The sequence below is a fragment of the Sus scrofa genome, chromosome 9 (assembly GCF_054392235.1).
Source record: "Sus scrofa isolate SSC_HxYL_T2T_F1_AM1 chromosome 9, Sscrofa_HxYL_maternal_Yorkshire_Landrace_v2.0, whole genome shotgun sequence".
Taxonomy (NCBI): Eukaryota; Metazoa; Chordata; class Mammalia; order Artiodactyla; family Suidae; genus Sus; species Sus scrofa.
This window is the reverse complement of record NC_139391.1, coordinates 139,626,879-139,641,980: the sequence shown is the minus strand read 5'-3', so window position 1 is coordinate 139,641,980 and position 15,102 is coordinate 139,626,879. Positions and strand designations below refer to the sequence as shown.

Below are 15,102 nucleotides of genomic sequence, written 5' to 3'. Positions count from 1 at the left end.
CAGGGCTGGCCTAGAGGCTGGTGAGGCCTTTGGAAGTCTTCGGGGAGAAGGGGACGCTGGGATGGTTCTGCATGGGATTCTGCATGGGATTCCCAGAACGCCCTGTTGGAGAGCGCTCCCTGGGAGGGGCGCGGGGAAAGGCTGGAAAGCTTTCCAGAGGAAATGGTGTGTGAACTGAGGACTTGACAAGTCGCAGTGAGCCTGCTGCTGCTGCTGCCGCCGCGGCCGCAGAGGCAGGGGCTGCGGGAGGCTGGGCTCATGGCATTTAGCAAAGCCTAGAGATCAAGATGAGCCGGAGAAGAGGGTGGGGTGTGTGGAGCTAAGCAGGGGCAGACGATGCCTGCGGCCCTTGTAAGGAGCCCCGATTCTCCCAAGAGCTGGGGCGGAGGGTCCAAGTCGGGACTGGAGCGGTTGGATTTGCTCCTCGCCAGCAAACTCTGTGACCTTGGACCATGTACTTTTCCAGTTATCTCATCCGAGCCTGGCTGAGCTCTGAGGTCGTTTCCTGCTCTGACCGTGAAGCTTACAGTAAGAGCAGTCCGGTCCTCTGGTCCTGGGGCTCTTTGTAAACTGGTCGTTGCAGTGCCCCTTCCGCGCACCCGGGCCTCCAGGTCGGTGCGACTTCTGAACATAAGGCCTCAAGGCCACCCTGCTTGGCGAGGAGCCAGATAGATGGCCAAACAGTGGACCGGAGGAGGGGCTGCCGGGGCGGCCGGAAAGTGCGAGGCGGGCCGCTGAGGCCCGAAGAAATCGGCCCTGGGTTTAAGGCAGGGCGGCCGTCCGGCCTCCCAGCCGCCGGGGATTCTTCCCAAACTCGCGGCGCGACACCAGCTCCTGCCGCTTATCGCATCTCCAGGGTCTCGGAGCAAGACTGACCGGCCCGGAGGGCTGAAATCCGCCCACGGCTCCCTCCCAGGACCGAAGGACCTGCGCTCAGGACACGCGGCCCACAGGCACCCTGGCCATCCCGGCCGCCGGAAGCGCGAGGCGCGCGCCGGGTCGGGGGCAGCCGCTGCTCCGCGCAGGCGCGGGCGAGCCGGGCGCGGTGGCACGTTGTGCGGCCCGAGGCCTCCCTCTAGTGGAAGTTGGGCGCCATGGCAGGGCCTCGTCCATCCAGCCTGGGCCGCGCTGGCCGGAGCAGACCGCAAGCGGCCCGCTGGGAGCCCAGCCAAGAGCGGTGTTTTTCCAGGTCCGCGCAGGGCCACGGGAACCCGCGTGTTTGTTTGGTGGGAATGGATTCCTGGAAAACTAGACGGAAGGTACTCTGCAAACCGGCGTGGACCGTATTGTTTGGGAGTCAGCAGCCTGCAAAGGAAGGGTCAGGTGACAGCAGTGCTGGGAACCACCACCCCCTCCTCCCCTCCTCCTGGCCTTGAGGGCTCGCTGACCTTGAGTTAGGCGCTCCTGGCAAAACAGCGCTGCGGCTGCGGGCAGGAGGCGGCGGCGTAGGCGGTGGGGGTGTTGCAGTGTTTGGATCAAGACTTAGAATGAAGGAATTAAGAGCTACCCTGGCCAGCCTACAAATTCCACCTCCCGGGCCAGTAAACTGGGGGATACCCGCTACCCCTTTGCCAGCCCAACAAAGACATGGACTAGTAACAGTTCCAGAGAGGCGAGGTGGGGACCCACCCAGTCAGAACAATGTCTGAAGGGGGCCCAGCAGCGAAGGCTTAGCTGAGGAGGGTGAACGCCCCCAGGAGAAGGAGACTCCTGTGCCTTAGTCCACAGAGGGAGCCACACTGCATACACTTCTCTGCATACAGTTGCTCTCCTGGGCAGGCCCCGTCCTCCCCTAATTCCCGACTCTGAGTTGTTCAGAGTCTTCTGTGGCCCCACCCTCTGCTTGTCTGGAGCAGTCAGTTTGGGGTGGGTTTTCTCTCCTTGGAGATTTAAAGATGTATCCATCAAAGGCGACCCTGGCCTCTGCCCCTGTTCCGCTCCACCTGTATTTCTAGGGCTGCCTGCTGGCAAACGGCTTCTTTAGGGCTTCCCCTGTTTCTCAGGCTCTCCCAGCTGCTGGCTCCGCTCTGTTGATGGATACCATCCAGTGTCACCACAGGGGCTTCCAGTGCCTGGAATTTTGGTGGGAGGAGAGCAACTTCAGGAATGAAGGTATGGGGACACCCCTGGTGGCTCAGCAGGTTAAGGATCAGGCGTTTTCACTGCTGGGGCTGCTTGGCCTGGGAACTTCCACATATGGTGGGTGTGGCCAAAAAGGAAAAAACAAAGGGATGAAGGTACGAACTTAAGAAAGTTTTGCCCCTGTTGCCGAAGCCGTGCATTCCATCCGAGGGCATTTCTTTAGTCGCCGAACATTCGCCCCGGCCGTAGATAACGGTGTTGGACTATATCACCCCTTCATACCCACTTCTCCCAGGTCCTCCAAGCACCTGGTGATGGAGGTGCCCATGGAGATTTCCTGTGGAGGAAGATGCCAGGGGCAGAACAGGGGCCTGGAAGGCTCACAGGGTGACTCTGTATGGGGACACTGGTGATCTTCTTCAAGAAATGTCTAGACTGGGTGACCTCCCTGGAAATCTGGCCCAAAGCCCTCCAGACCCAGAGGGACAAATTGAGACCCAGAGAGGGGAAGGGACTGGCCCGTGTGACTCAGCAAGCTGGTGGCTGAGCTGCAGTGAAACCCCAGGGCTCGGGAGACCCAGTCCATTCATTTATTGCACACATTAGTTGAGGACCTACTATGTGCTGGGCACTGTGCTCGGTGTTGGGGATACAGCCTATGCCTGCATAGGTCTTACATTCTCTGGTGTGTGTGTGTGTGTGTGTGTGTGTGTGTGTGTGTGTGGACTGTGGGTAAACGAATTTATTCCCCCGTGCTGTATAGATAGGTAGAAGTGCCACGAGACTCTGTGCTGTTTCCCTTGTCTTTGAAGGAAATGGGCTTGAGGCTTGGGAGGAGACGCTCCGTCCCGCATTCCCTCGTTAAATACGTGCTAGTGACTGATGTCTGATTGCGTCCTGGCTGCTCTGGGGGACACGCACGCAAGAGCTTTTGCCTCCAAACCCTGCGCAGTCAGCTGGGCGGAGGAGACATGCCTCTTAGCCTCTTTGCAGTCACGTCTGTAATTTTTATGCCTATATTGTCTTCCTCTCCTACTCTCTTCCCAGAAGCAGGTTTATAGAAAACTCTGATTCGGAAGTGGTGCAAACCCCTCTCCCCAAAGGCATCTCAGACGCAGTCACTGTTACTGAGTTACTGATGGACATGAGCCAGTGGCCTTGGGGAGGCAGTGGGCAGGCCGGCCACAGTCTGTAATAAGGGAGAGACAGTGCAGCAGTGAATAATAGAACAAAAAACTGCCGGCGCCTGCAGGATCAAAGCGCGGGAGAAATAGTGTCTCTGGGTTAAGCAGATCAGCCGGAGGGGGCTGGGGCAGGCGGTGCACACCTTGGACTCCCTGGGAGGGAAGTCGGGGCTGCAGAGGAACCGTCAGCTGGAGAGGGGGTTTCTGTGCCTTCCGAGATGCTCTCCTGTGGCTCTCTTTCGTGCCTTCCCTGGATCGGGGACTCTTCCCTCTACCACCCCTTTCTTCTGTCCCACCCTCGAGAGTAACGAGATGGAGAGGGGGAGGCAGGAGAGCCTGGACGCTGAGCTTAGGCAAGGCCAAATTCCTTCCCAGCCCTCCGTCTTCCCTCCTGTCCAAGGAGGAGGTGGGAATCTGGTCTCGAACTTTCTGCCCACTTTCGTAAACTGTATGTCTCTGAAAAGAGGCGGTGAGAATCTGCTGCTTAGGCTGTCTGTCCAGTTGCTTTTAGACCAGGCGGGGCGATCGCCACAGCTGAACCTCCATTTCTTGGGGGGACAGAAGGAGGGCAGGCGGTGCTCTCCACCGCCTTACCCCGCCCCCTGTTCCCACTTGCTAATGGAGAAACTAGCAGCAGCCTTAGGGTAACTGGGGGTGGCGGTGGCAGTGGTGAATTATTATTGGTATTTTTATCTTAAAAAACTGAGATATCGGTGTTAATGTTTGCACCTTAAAATATATACGCAGTTCTAGAGTAGGAAGCCCTGATGGTGTGAGGTGGGCTGGGGATGGTTGCAGGTGTTTATCTCCGTCAAGAAGACCCCAGGGGCCCTCGGCGTTTGCTCTGAAAACCACGCCCCATCCGCTCCTTGTGAAAGTGTGTACAGGCGCCCACGGTCAGCCTGAGTCCTGGCCTTTTGTCTTTCTTCCTCCGTAAGTCGAGGGGGGCGGTCCGTGTACAGTTAGAGGAGGAAATAAGTCAGTCAGGAAATAACTCATTTTACTATTGGAAAGTCACCTAAAACCTTTTGTTTATGAGCACAGGGGCCTGTGGGGAGCGGGGGAGAAAACAAGCCCATTCGTAAAGACTGACGCTGCCGTGCTGGATTTAAACCCGAGACGGGACCATGGAACCCAATGCACAGGTCCACACGGCCGGGGCCTGGAGGTGTGAGCGCACATGCACCATGCCGGTGGGCCCTGCACAGACCTGCGTGATGACACACCCAGACACACGTGTGTACCGAACCTCCCCGCCAGATACACCCCGTCCAGGGTAGAGACCCGGCGTTCTGGGTTGACTGTGTCCCCTGGGACTTGCAAAGGTGACTTTTTTGCAGAGTCTTGCAGACAGGTTAAGATGAGGTCGGACTGGAGCAGAGTGGGCCCTGACCCAGTGTGACTGGTGTCCTGATATGAAGAGGAAGATTTAAACCCAGAGAGAAAGAGGGAGGAAGGCCGTGTCCTGATGGGGGCAGGGTTTGGAAGGAGGTTGCCACAAGCCAGGGAGCACCGGGGCCTCCAGATGCTGGAAGAAGGGAAGGATCCTGTCTTGGAGACTCGGGAGCATGGGTGGCCCCGCAGCACCTTGATTTTGGACTTCTGGCCTCCATACAGTGAGATAATAAATTTCTGGGTGTTTTTGTTTGTCTTTTTGTTTTTTTTACGGCTGCACCTGTGGCATATGGACGTTCCTGGGCTAGGGGTCAAATGGGAGCTGCAGTTGCTGGCCGCAGCCACAGCTGCAGTGATACCAGACCCGGGCTGCGTCTGCAATCTATACAGCAGCTTGCGGCCACGCAGGATCCTTAAACCCACTGAGTGAGGCCAGAGATCAGATCCAAATCCTCAAGGACACTATGTTGAGCCCCTAACCCACTGAGCCCCAACAGGAACTCCAATTTCTGATGTTTTAAGCCACCTAATTGTTGTCCCTTGTTATGGCGGCCCTAGGAAATGAAAACCCCTGATAGGCAGAGTCCACGGTGCGTGCCCACACCTGGGGTGCACGGTGCCTTTGGCACAGGTAGCAAGAGATAGGCAGCTTCCCTCTTGTCCCTTGAGCTCGCTCACCCAGCCGCCTCAGCCCCCCACCGTCCCCGAGCAGCCAGCATGTATCATGCACTGTCTTCTCTGCTGGGCTCAAGTCTGAACACTTAAGGTTTATTCATTCAGTCTTAACCAAAACCCTGGGCACTTTCTCCCCTTCAGAGATGGGGAAACTGGGGCTCGCAAAGGTTGAATAACTTGCCCACGTAATTGGGCCAGAGAACTTGGCTTTGGGGGAAGAGTCTGCTTGCTTCTGCTGTACCTGGGAAATGACTCCTTTCTCAGGGTTCTGCTCAGGACAGCGCCCCAAGGATGCCTGGACTGTCTGTCACCTGTCTGGTGGGTCCTGGGCTGCGATGCCCAAAGCTAGACCTCTGGCCCAGAGGCTTCCCCTCCAGTCTGTTAGACCCACAGTGCACTGTCTCAAGAAGTAACAGCACAGAGTTCCCACTGTGGCGCAGGGGGTTAAGGATCCGGCTTGTCTCTGTGGAGGTACCAGTCGGGGGTGCAGGGGGTTAAGGATCTGGCGTTGCTGCAGCAAAAAAGAAGTAAGAGCAGGACAAGGGCACACAAGTCAGAGCTCCCGTCACACTCCTCCTTGTACTTGTCTTAATTAAGGAAGATTTTATTCAGTGAGGAATGTTTTACAGACTGTATTGTGCACACAGCTGAAGTGTACAGTTGGACGAGAGTTGGCAAATGTATCTAGTCCCATAAGCACGACTCCAGGTAAGGAGTGGCCATTTCCCTCATCCCAGAAAGCTCCATGTGTCCCTTTGTAGTCAATGCCCCGTCTCCACTCCAGGCCTGATCCCATTTCTAGCACCACAGATTAATCTTGCCTCTTCTCCAGCTTCCTAGACATGGCAATATAGAATATGGGCTTTTTTGCATTTCTGATTTGTTTGACTCAGTGTAATGTTTTTGAGATTCATGCACGTAGTGATATATGCCATCAGTTCCTTTTTTTTTTTTTTTTTTCATGGCTGTACCTGTTGCATATGGAAATTCCTGGGCTGGGGTTGAAGCGGAGCTGCAGCTGCCAGCCTACACCACAGCCACAGCCACACGGGATCCAAGTGCATCTGTGGCCCGTGCCACAGCTTATAGCAATGCTGGGTCCTTAACCCACTGAGTGGGGCCAGGGATCGAATCCACATTCTCAGAGACAATGCTGTGTCCTTAACACATAGCCACGGTGAGAACCCCTGGTTCATCTTCTCTCTCTCTTTTTTACTGCTGAGTAATATCCCACTGTGTGGAGGTACCATGATTTGTTCATCCATTCACCTGTTGATAGACATTTAGGTTGTTTACAGTCTTGGCTATTTACAAATAGTTTGCTGTAAATATTTGTACGTTAAGTCTTTGTGTGAACATGTGTTTTTCATTTCTCTTGGGTAAATGCCTAATAGTTAAAGGGCTGTTGTATGTTTAACTTTTTAAGAAGCTGCAAAACTATCTTTTTTTTTTTTTTTTTTTTTTTTTTTTGCTTTTTAGGGCTCTACCTGTGGCATATGGAGGTTCCCAAGCTAGGGGTCAAATTGGAGCTACAGCTGCTGGCCTACACCACAGCAACACAGGATCCAAGCCACATCTGTGACCTAAACCACAGCTCATGGCAATTTGCTGGATCTTTAACCCATTGAGCAAGGCGAGGGATTGAACCCACCATCTCATGGTTCCTAGTCAGATTCATTTCCACTGCACCGCAATGGGAACTCTGGAAACTACAAAACTCTTTTCCAAAGAGGTTGTGCTATTTGACACTCCCGCCAGCCGTGCAAGAGAATTCCGGATGCTCCACATCGGCACCAGCAAAAAAAAAAAAATAATAATAATAAGCAAAAAAAAATTAAAAATAAGCTTATTTTTAATATTTCACTTGTTCTATTGGGTATGACGTGGTATTTCATTGTGGTTTTAAATTGTATTTCTCTGGCAACTACAGGTGTTGGCAATCTTGTAATGTGCTCATTAAATTCTGCACCTTTTTTGTGCATTATCTTTTGCCACTTTTTAAATTACTTTTGAAACATAATTTTTGAGTTGCAAACATTCTTTATAAATTCTGGACATGAGTCTTATGTCAGATATATAAGCTGTGAATATTCTCTCTTTGTCTATGGCTTGTCTTTTCATTTTTAAAGATAATATTTTGCATTTTTTGTCAGGCCGTCTGCAGATGTCCATTTCTTCAGGGCTGATTACTGAAGCTTTAATTTGTTCCTCTAGGGGTGTCATGTATCATAGACTTTATGATCCTTATAGCCTTGTGTCAGTGTCTGCACATTTAAAGAAGCAGTCACGTCTTCCATTCTTTATAGATTCCCTTTGGCAGAAAAAGCCCGTCAGTCCTCAGCCCAGCCAGGGATTCTGGGCAGGCCAGTTGGTGAGAACCTGCGCTGGTAGGATGAGCCTGCTTTTAGGGTCCTCAAGTGGGCAGGGCAGGGCACCCAATTTAGGAAGCAAACACCATGCTTATGTCTTCCTTGTCTATATAAACAATAACTAGAGTTGTACGTTCCCTTGGTCTTCTTTTGGTGGAAGGTGGGATCTGAACAAATGATAATGTAAAGCAGCTCAAGTTATGGAGCAGGAACCCTCGGATTCTGCAAACTCAAGCGGTCCTCTTTGCTCAGCTCTTTGTTGTCTCTCTTCTTCCGGTCTGCAGCACACGTGACCTTGGCAGACCCTCCAGCTTCATTCTCACATGTCCCTGAGAACATGCCCATATACTCACAAACACACAGATACCCTCAAGCCACCATGCTCCATGTCAGATACTGAGAACCTTGGACCGGAAATTGCTGGCGACAAAGAAAACCTAGAAGCGGTTGAGCTCCTACCCCTGGGGAGTGTGTGATGATTGATGGAGACAAGGTCAGTGGGAAGAGGGTCGAAGAAATTTGATCACCTGGTAAAGGAGAAACACATCTGTCAGACCCCGAGAAATACTACTAGGGAACGGGGGTTGTAATAGAAGAGGAGCATCTGGGAACTGGACATGACCCCTGAAGCTGTGCAGCCCGACTCCTTGTTGAAATGCAGGCGATCACCCCAGCTCCCAGCCCTTTCACGACCAACACCTTGCCTTGGCGAGGTCAAGCTTGAGGGTGGGAGGGGGACTAATTCTAGCCCGCGCGTTGGTGGGGTTTTGTATGACGGCAGCAGAGCACAACTCATGCTATCGAGCAGAAGGGGAATATTTTCACTCACGTAACCGAAAAGTCTAGAAGGCGTGTCTGCTTCGTTCAGGCTGGGTTCAGGATTTCCACTGTGTTATCAGGGCTTTGTCTCCCCCAGGTGCTCTTCTCATGGGGAGCATGGTGGACACGCATATCCAAAGGCTCCCATCCTAACAGATTAGCAACTCGGGGGAAAGAATAAAGCTTCTTCCCCAATGGAAAAGTCTGTGGACGAGCTCCTGCTGTGGCACAGTGGGTTAATCCAACTGGAATGGCTCGGGTCGCTGCAGCGGTGCGGGTTCAATCCCCAGCCTGGCACAGTGGGTTAAAGGATCTGGTATTGCTGCAGCTACACTGCAGCTCAGATTTCATTCCTGGCCCTGGGGGCTTCCATATGCCGTGCGTGCAACTGTTAAAAAAAAAAAATTCAGATTCAGATAGCAAGACTCTCCCTCCCTTCCTTCCTCTCTTTTCTCTCTCTCTTAAAAAAATGTTCTATGGAAGGACTGATTGCCTGGTTTGGGTCACATGGCTATCCCTGATTCAATTACTTTGGCCAAAGCTCCGAAGCCTTCCGATTGGCCAGGACAGGCCTTGTGCACGTCCCTGAAGAAGGGCAGTCCTAATCCCATCCAACCACTTGGATGGATTCTCCACAGAAAAGACAGTTCTTTTACCAGAAGAAGAAGAGAGATCAGTTCTCAACAGGCAGCACAGTAGAAGGCCACTGTGCCGTCCAGATCCTGACTCCCCGTAAGGTCCAATGAAGTAAATCCCTTAACCTGACGATGCGAGGGGAACAAATTCTGTATGCCATATGGATAACGTGGATGCCTGTGGTCAGGAATGCCCTTTGAGACACAAGGGGGGGTGTGTTCCACCCAGCTGCCCCCAGTGACACAGACACCTTCTTTGTGGCAAACCACAGGGACCCCCCGCTCCCCACAGAGCCTCTTTATCTTGGCAGCCAGCTGAGATAGCAGGGACTGGCCTTGGGAAGACAAAGGCTCAGAGATGGCCAGAGAGGATTCCAGCCCCCTCCCCTGCCCCATCTGGGCTCCCTGGACACTGGAAGAGCATCAGGTAAAGGCGGGCCTTCAGGACACACGCTGTGTGGCCTTCCCTCCCCCACTGTCCCCCACCGCAGCACAAGCAGCAAATAAGAATACAGAAGCCACAGAAGGCAGCATTTGGAAATTTAAAGGATAAAACGTGCACCGGGTAATTGAACAGCGTTCTGCTGAGAAACGAGCTCTCAGAGCTTGTAATCAAGACTGTGCTTCACCCAGGGGCTCTGCCTGCCTCGCTGCACCAACGCAGCGGCTCTAACCCTGGGGCAGGCCCTGTGGGAAAGGCACCCTTAGCTTTAGGCGAGACGAAGGCCAGAGCCGCCCAGCAGTGGGCGGGGAGCTCCTGGTCCCTGGTGGGGTGCAAGCAGGGGACAGATGCACGGTGATTGCCGAGGCGCCTATCAGCGCCCCGATTCAGATTCCCACTGTTGCTTTTCAGGCCCAACCATCGGCTGTCTCTGGAGAGCACGTTGTCCTGTCAGCATCTTGGCTCAGCACTGTGGGATAAAAACACAAAGAAATAATAAAAAATGCAAAGAGTTTATACAGGACTTAGTATGTGCACCAAGCACCATTTTTTAAAGTTTTGTTTATTTTTAAATGTTTCTGTCGTAGTTGATTTACAACGTCCTTCCCATTTCTGCCCTGCAGCAGAGTGACCCCTCATCCCTACATACGCATTCTTTTTCTCCTACGGTCTCCCTTCGTGGTCTATCCCAAGAGACTGCATCGAGTTCCCTGCGCTGTACGGCAGGACCGCATTGCTTACGGATTCTGAATGTAACAGTTTGCATCCGTAGGAACTGACTTGATCCTGGCACCAACCATAGGAGGTGGGTGGTTGAAGAGAGGCGGGGGTGGGGGAAAAACAGAGGGTTTGACTTACCTGAGTTCGCAGAGCTAGTCAGGTGCATGCGACCGGAGAAAGAATGCAAGACGCTCATTGATAACAGGATCCGCGTTGGCCTGAATTCACCATCTTGTCGAGGAGAGCAGAGAAGCTAAGGGTTTGAAGGCGAGGGATGGATGGGACCCAGAGGCTTCCTGGGCCCGTTTTGTCAGTCCCTCTCGAAGGCCCAGCCTTCCTCCTGCGCCCTCGGAGGGGGCTGAGGATGGATGCTGGCCTCTGGGACCATTCCGCACAGGTGTGCTGGCAACCCCCAGCCCCGGCCCAACCCCCCTCCTGCTCTCCTTTCTCTGGTTATCGTAATTATTTGGGAATTTACGGAATAATCCGTCACCAAGCCCTCCAGAACAAATTGAATGTCGGGTTTATGAAACAACCTAATAAAGCAGATGGCATTTTACCCACTGGTAAATCTCTTCCCTGTTTCCTACCCCACCCCCTCCCCACTTCAGTGTCTTGGAAAGCTGACAGATTATCCATTTATAGGCAGATTAATCCTGAACAGCATAAACATGGGGAGAAAATTACACTTTCTTGTCTCCATAATTGATAAGAAAGACGCATTAATCTATAAAGCCCGGAGGAAGGCCCATCCGTCTGCCCAGGCAGATGAGGGGTGTCTGGACAGGAAGGAGGCCCGTCCATCTCTGTCTGTCCATCTGCCTTTTATCAGAAACTGCTTTTCCAGGGGTTTTTCACTTTCTCCCTGCCCTGGCAGCTGGGCACCTGCAGCCTGAGGCACGTCCCATCCCTGGCGGGGAGACAGGCAGGGTTCAATGTCCAGCGTTTCAGGACGCCAGGCCCGGGGCTGAGGCTCCGATACTGGCTTCCTTGTTCTTTCCAGAAGCTCAGACAACTGAGACGTCTGTTGGCCTCGCTCCGTGGTGACTCCATGTTTGCTCGGAAAGATTTCCATTCAATCCCCTCCTTCCTCTCTACTGCTGCTTTAAAACTTTTTTGCAGATTTACCCCCCCCCCCATTTCCTCCTCTTCCGGCACCTTCCCTGGTAGAGGCAGCTGTGAGGCATTAATTGTCTCCTTGAGCTGTCAGGAAGTGTCACGTGGGCCACATCCTCTCTCTGCTGAGGGGGGGTGGTGTGAAGATAGGGGTTCTGAGGAGACTCTGCTCCCGAAACAACAGTCCCCTCCCAACTCCGAGATGGACAGTGACACAGACCACAAACACCCCTGGCTCCCGCTGCCCCCTCTGAAGGATTTAGGGCAGGGCCCCCCTGTCACGGTGCCTGGGGTGGCTTGAGTCGGGGATGGGGGGTGTGTGGCAGGTGGGTGGAGCGGGCCCACAGCAAGTCCTGTCAGATCACCACTTCCCAGCGTGACCTCACATGAGAGGTGGGAAGAAACTGAAGATGGGGAGGGAGCGAGTCAGAGGAGCCCATCGGAAAACACTGGAGGAGGCGTTCCCGTTGTGGCTCGGAGGGCTAAGAACGCGACCTAGTCTCCGGGAGGGTGCGGGGTCCACCCCGGGCCCCACTCAGTGGTCAAGGATCCAGCGTTGCTGCACGCTGCAGCGGAGGGTGCAGTCGAATCTCAGATCCGGCATGGCTGTGGCTGCGGTGCAGGCCAGTAGCTGCAGCTCTGATTCGACCCCTTGCCTGGGAATTTCAGAAGCCGCAGGGGCAGCCCTAAAAAGCAAACCCCGAAGGACGGGAGAAAGGGGAGATGGAACCAAGATGGAATAAGAAGACAGAGACGTCTAGGACAAGAGCTAATGATTCCTGCCTTCAGGATGGGAGGGTGTGTCTGTTTCTTAGCTTCTACCGCACTCCATCCAAAGGCTCTGGCCTCCGGAGCAGTGGGCAGGTGCCCGGAGTCCGAATGAAGAGCAGAAACCTCTCACAGGTGTACATTGTACCTCATAAAACCTGTCACACCCCTGTCTAGTCTGCAGACTCCTCTGGGCTGGGCCTCTCCAAAGAAGGGGCCCTGAGAGAAGGCACCTTGGGCCGAAGCGTGTTAACCAGGCCCACGTCTCTCTGCTGGGATGTGGGGGTCCCGAAAGTCCCTCTGCAGGTGTTCTGGTCTCTGTCTTTGGACTCCAAGGTCTTTGCACACGACACATGCTACTCCTGGAGAGAGTTTGAGGACGGCCATAACCAGAGCCTTCCCAGAATGCTTCTCTAGAAGGACTCACCGGGCTCCAGCTGTTTTTTGGGCTTGAGAGTTAAATACATTTGGAAGGTTCAGGGCTAACAAAGTTAAACAATGTCATTTCTTCTTACTCTTTTTTTTTTTTTTTTTTTTTTTTTTTGCTTTCCTCCTCTTCTCCACTCTGGTTCATTTATCTCTGCTTCTTTCTATTTTTTTTCTTCTCGCCCTTTATAGTATAAAGCATTGATGCATTCCCAGTGAAATTATAAATACCAACTCATTTTGATTTCATGCTTTCATTTTTAAAATAAATGATTAAGTTCTGCATATATATATATATGTGTGTGTATTTTTAAATTGACAATTATAATTTTAAAGGAGGAAAAAATTAGTGACTCTGACCCTAGGGTCCTGAAAGCTTGGAGGTAATATCATTCCATTTTCACTTACTAATTTTAATAAAAATCACCGCAACATAAATTGTGAAATAATGATATGTAAATTATCTAGAGAAACCAACAAAGCACTTAATTTTAGCCCCTTAAATATTGTAATTAATATGGATGAACCTCTAAGGTTTGGAGGGTTAGTTTAGTAGGTATAAATTTGGGTGATAAAAATGAACATTTTCGCTTATCCTGTTTCTAAGAGTCTCAAACTGCTTCAACCAATTCACTTGTTACTGTCTAAGGAGGCAGATTTGGTGCCTTTTTAACAGGGAAAATGCCTTCCTCATTCTGCCACTGCATCTTCATAAAGTGCCAAGTCAGAATCCATCCCTCACATACTATCTAAAGATTAAGCCGGCATTTTTTTTGGTATGTGTGTGTGCTTTTTTTTAGGGCCACACCTGCAGCTTATGGAGGTTTCCAGGATAGGAGTTTCATCGAAGCTGCAACTACCGGCCTACGCCACAGCCACAGCAACATGGGATCCGAGCTGCATCTTCGACCTACACCACAGCTCACGGCAGCCCCGGATCCTTAACCCACTGAGTGAGGCCAGGGATCAAACCTGCGTCCTCACAGATACTAGTCGGATTCGTTTCCGCTGTGCCACGATGGGAACTCCCTATGTTATTATTATTTGTTAATTTGCAAAGCCCCGTGTTAGACATCCTCAGAGGTAGGGGAAGGGGAAATGCCACTCTCGCCCTTAAAAAGACAAGACAGGGTGAGGCTACGTGTCCCCCCTAAACATGTTAGTAAGAATTTCAAAAACAAAGCCAGCTTGGTTAAGCAAAAAGAAAAAAAGAGTGACGTGAAAGTGCCCTGGAGAATGAAGGGCTGGGTTCCGTGCCTGTTGCATCTCACGTTTGCTCCCACTGTCCCCCAGCTAGACCACCCCCTCACACTCTGTATACCTACTTCAGTCCATACCTGGCAACTCCCCCCTTCACAGACCTGGCAGAGCTCACTCCTCTTCCAGGGCTTCACTGTATGTGCTCCTTACAGCTATTAGCTTCTTATCGAATCCTAATTTTATTCCTTGTTGGCAGATTCAAGAGTCAAGAAGCTTAAGAAACCCTAAACAGGATGAACTCAAAAAAAACCACACCTAGAGGCACATACTAAAAATGGTGAAAATTAAGCAAAGAAAAACCTTTGAAAGCATTTGGAGTAAAAACCACACGTCACATCCAGGGGAACAAAAGTTCTAGTGACTGGAGATTTCTCATCAGAAACTCTGGATATCAGAAGACAGAGGCAGCTCATCTTTAAAGAGCTGAAACAGAAGAACCCTCAACCCAGAATTCTATAGCCAGCCAAAAATACACTTCAGGTATGAAGCCAAAATTGAACTCTTCTCAGATGAAGGAGAACTAAGAGAAGCTGTCACTAGATCACCTATGCTGTGAGAGATGGTAAAGAACATTTATCAGGGCAGAGAAAAAAAAATAGCAAAAGAAAATTGGTCTTGAGGAATGAGGGGAGAAAAACATAAATGGTAAATATCTAGGTATTGACATGACATGTGACCATTGAGGGCAGAGATAATCCCACTATCTGCTGGAATTTTCAGTGTATGAGGATATAATAGAAATGAACATGACACCACAAAGGTCAGCTGAGGGACTCGTGATGGAGTTTATATCATTTCCAAGCTTCCACATTTTACTTGAATATAAAGGACCTGCATTGTAATCTCTAGAGCAAACACTACAAAATAATACAGAGAGATTTATCAAAAATGCCAATGAAAAGGTAAAAATGGAAGAGTAAAAATTATTTAAGTAATCCCAAATAAGACTGGAAAGGGGGAGTATAGGTACAACTATAGAGGGGAAAAGAGAGTAAAACAAAGAGTAAAATGGTAGTACTAAATCTAACACTGCTTATAACTTCATTAAATTCAATGAAGACATAAGAGTCTGCAGTTCCTGTCGCGGCACAGTGGAAACGAATCCGACTAGGAACCATGAGATTGCAGGAGGCTCAATCCCTGGCCTCGCTTGGTGGGTCAAGGATCTGGTGTTGCCGCGAGCTGTGGTGTGGGTCACAGATGCAGCTCGG

General features: G+C 51.4%; 2 long non-coding RNA genes across 3 annotated transcripts in view; one reads left to right on the top strand and one right to left on the bottom strand.

Moving 5' to 3' along the window:
* Nucleotides 1–1,090: 1,090 nt before the first annotated feature.
* The window catches only part of LOC102160111 (uncharacterized), a 44,491-nt gene continuing 30,479 nt past the window's right edge, over nucleotides 1,091–15,102 (top strand). The window contains exons 1-3 of one of the 2 annotated variants that reach the window (XR_002336085.2): nucleotides 1,091–1,259; nucleotides 2,004–2,112; nucleotides 4,311–4,909. This is a non-coding gene — a long non-coding RNA (uncharacterized LOC102160111). Of the gene's footprint in view, nucleotides 1,260–2,003; nucleotides 2,113–4,310; nucleotides 4,910–15,102 lie in introns of those variants that run through there. The other variant, XR_014816628.1, reaches the window with a different exon arrangement.
* LOC146400233 (uncharacterized) lies at nucleotides 7,174–11,390 on the bottom strand. The gene is made up of 3 exons (XR_014816629.1): nucleotides 11,207–11,390; nucleotides 10,460–10,574; nucleotides 7,174–10,070 (listed from the first exon to the last, which is right to left on the bottom strand). It is a non-coding gene; the product is annotated as an uncharacterized LOC146400233 (long non-coding RNA).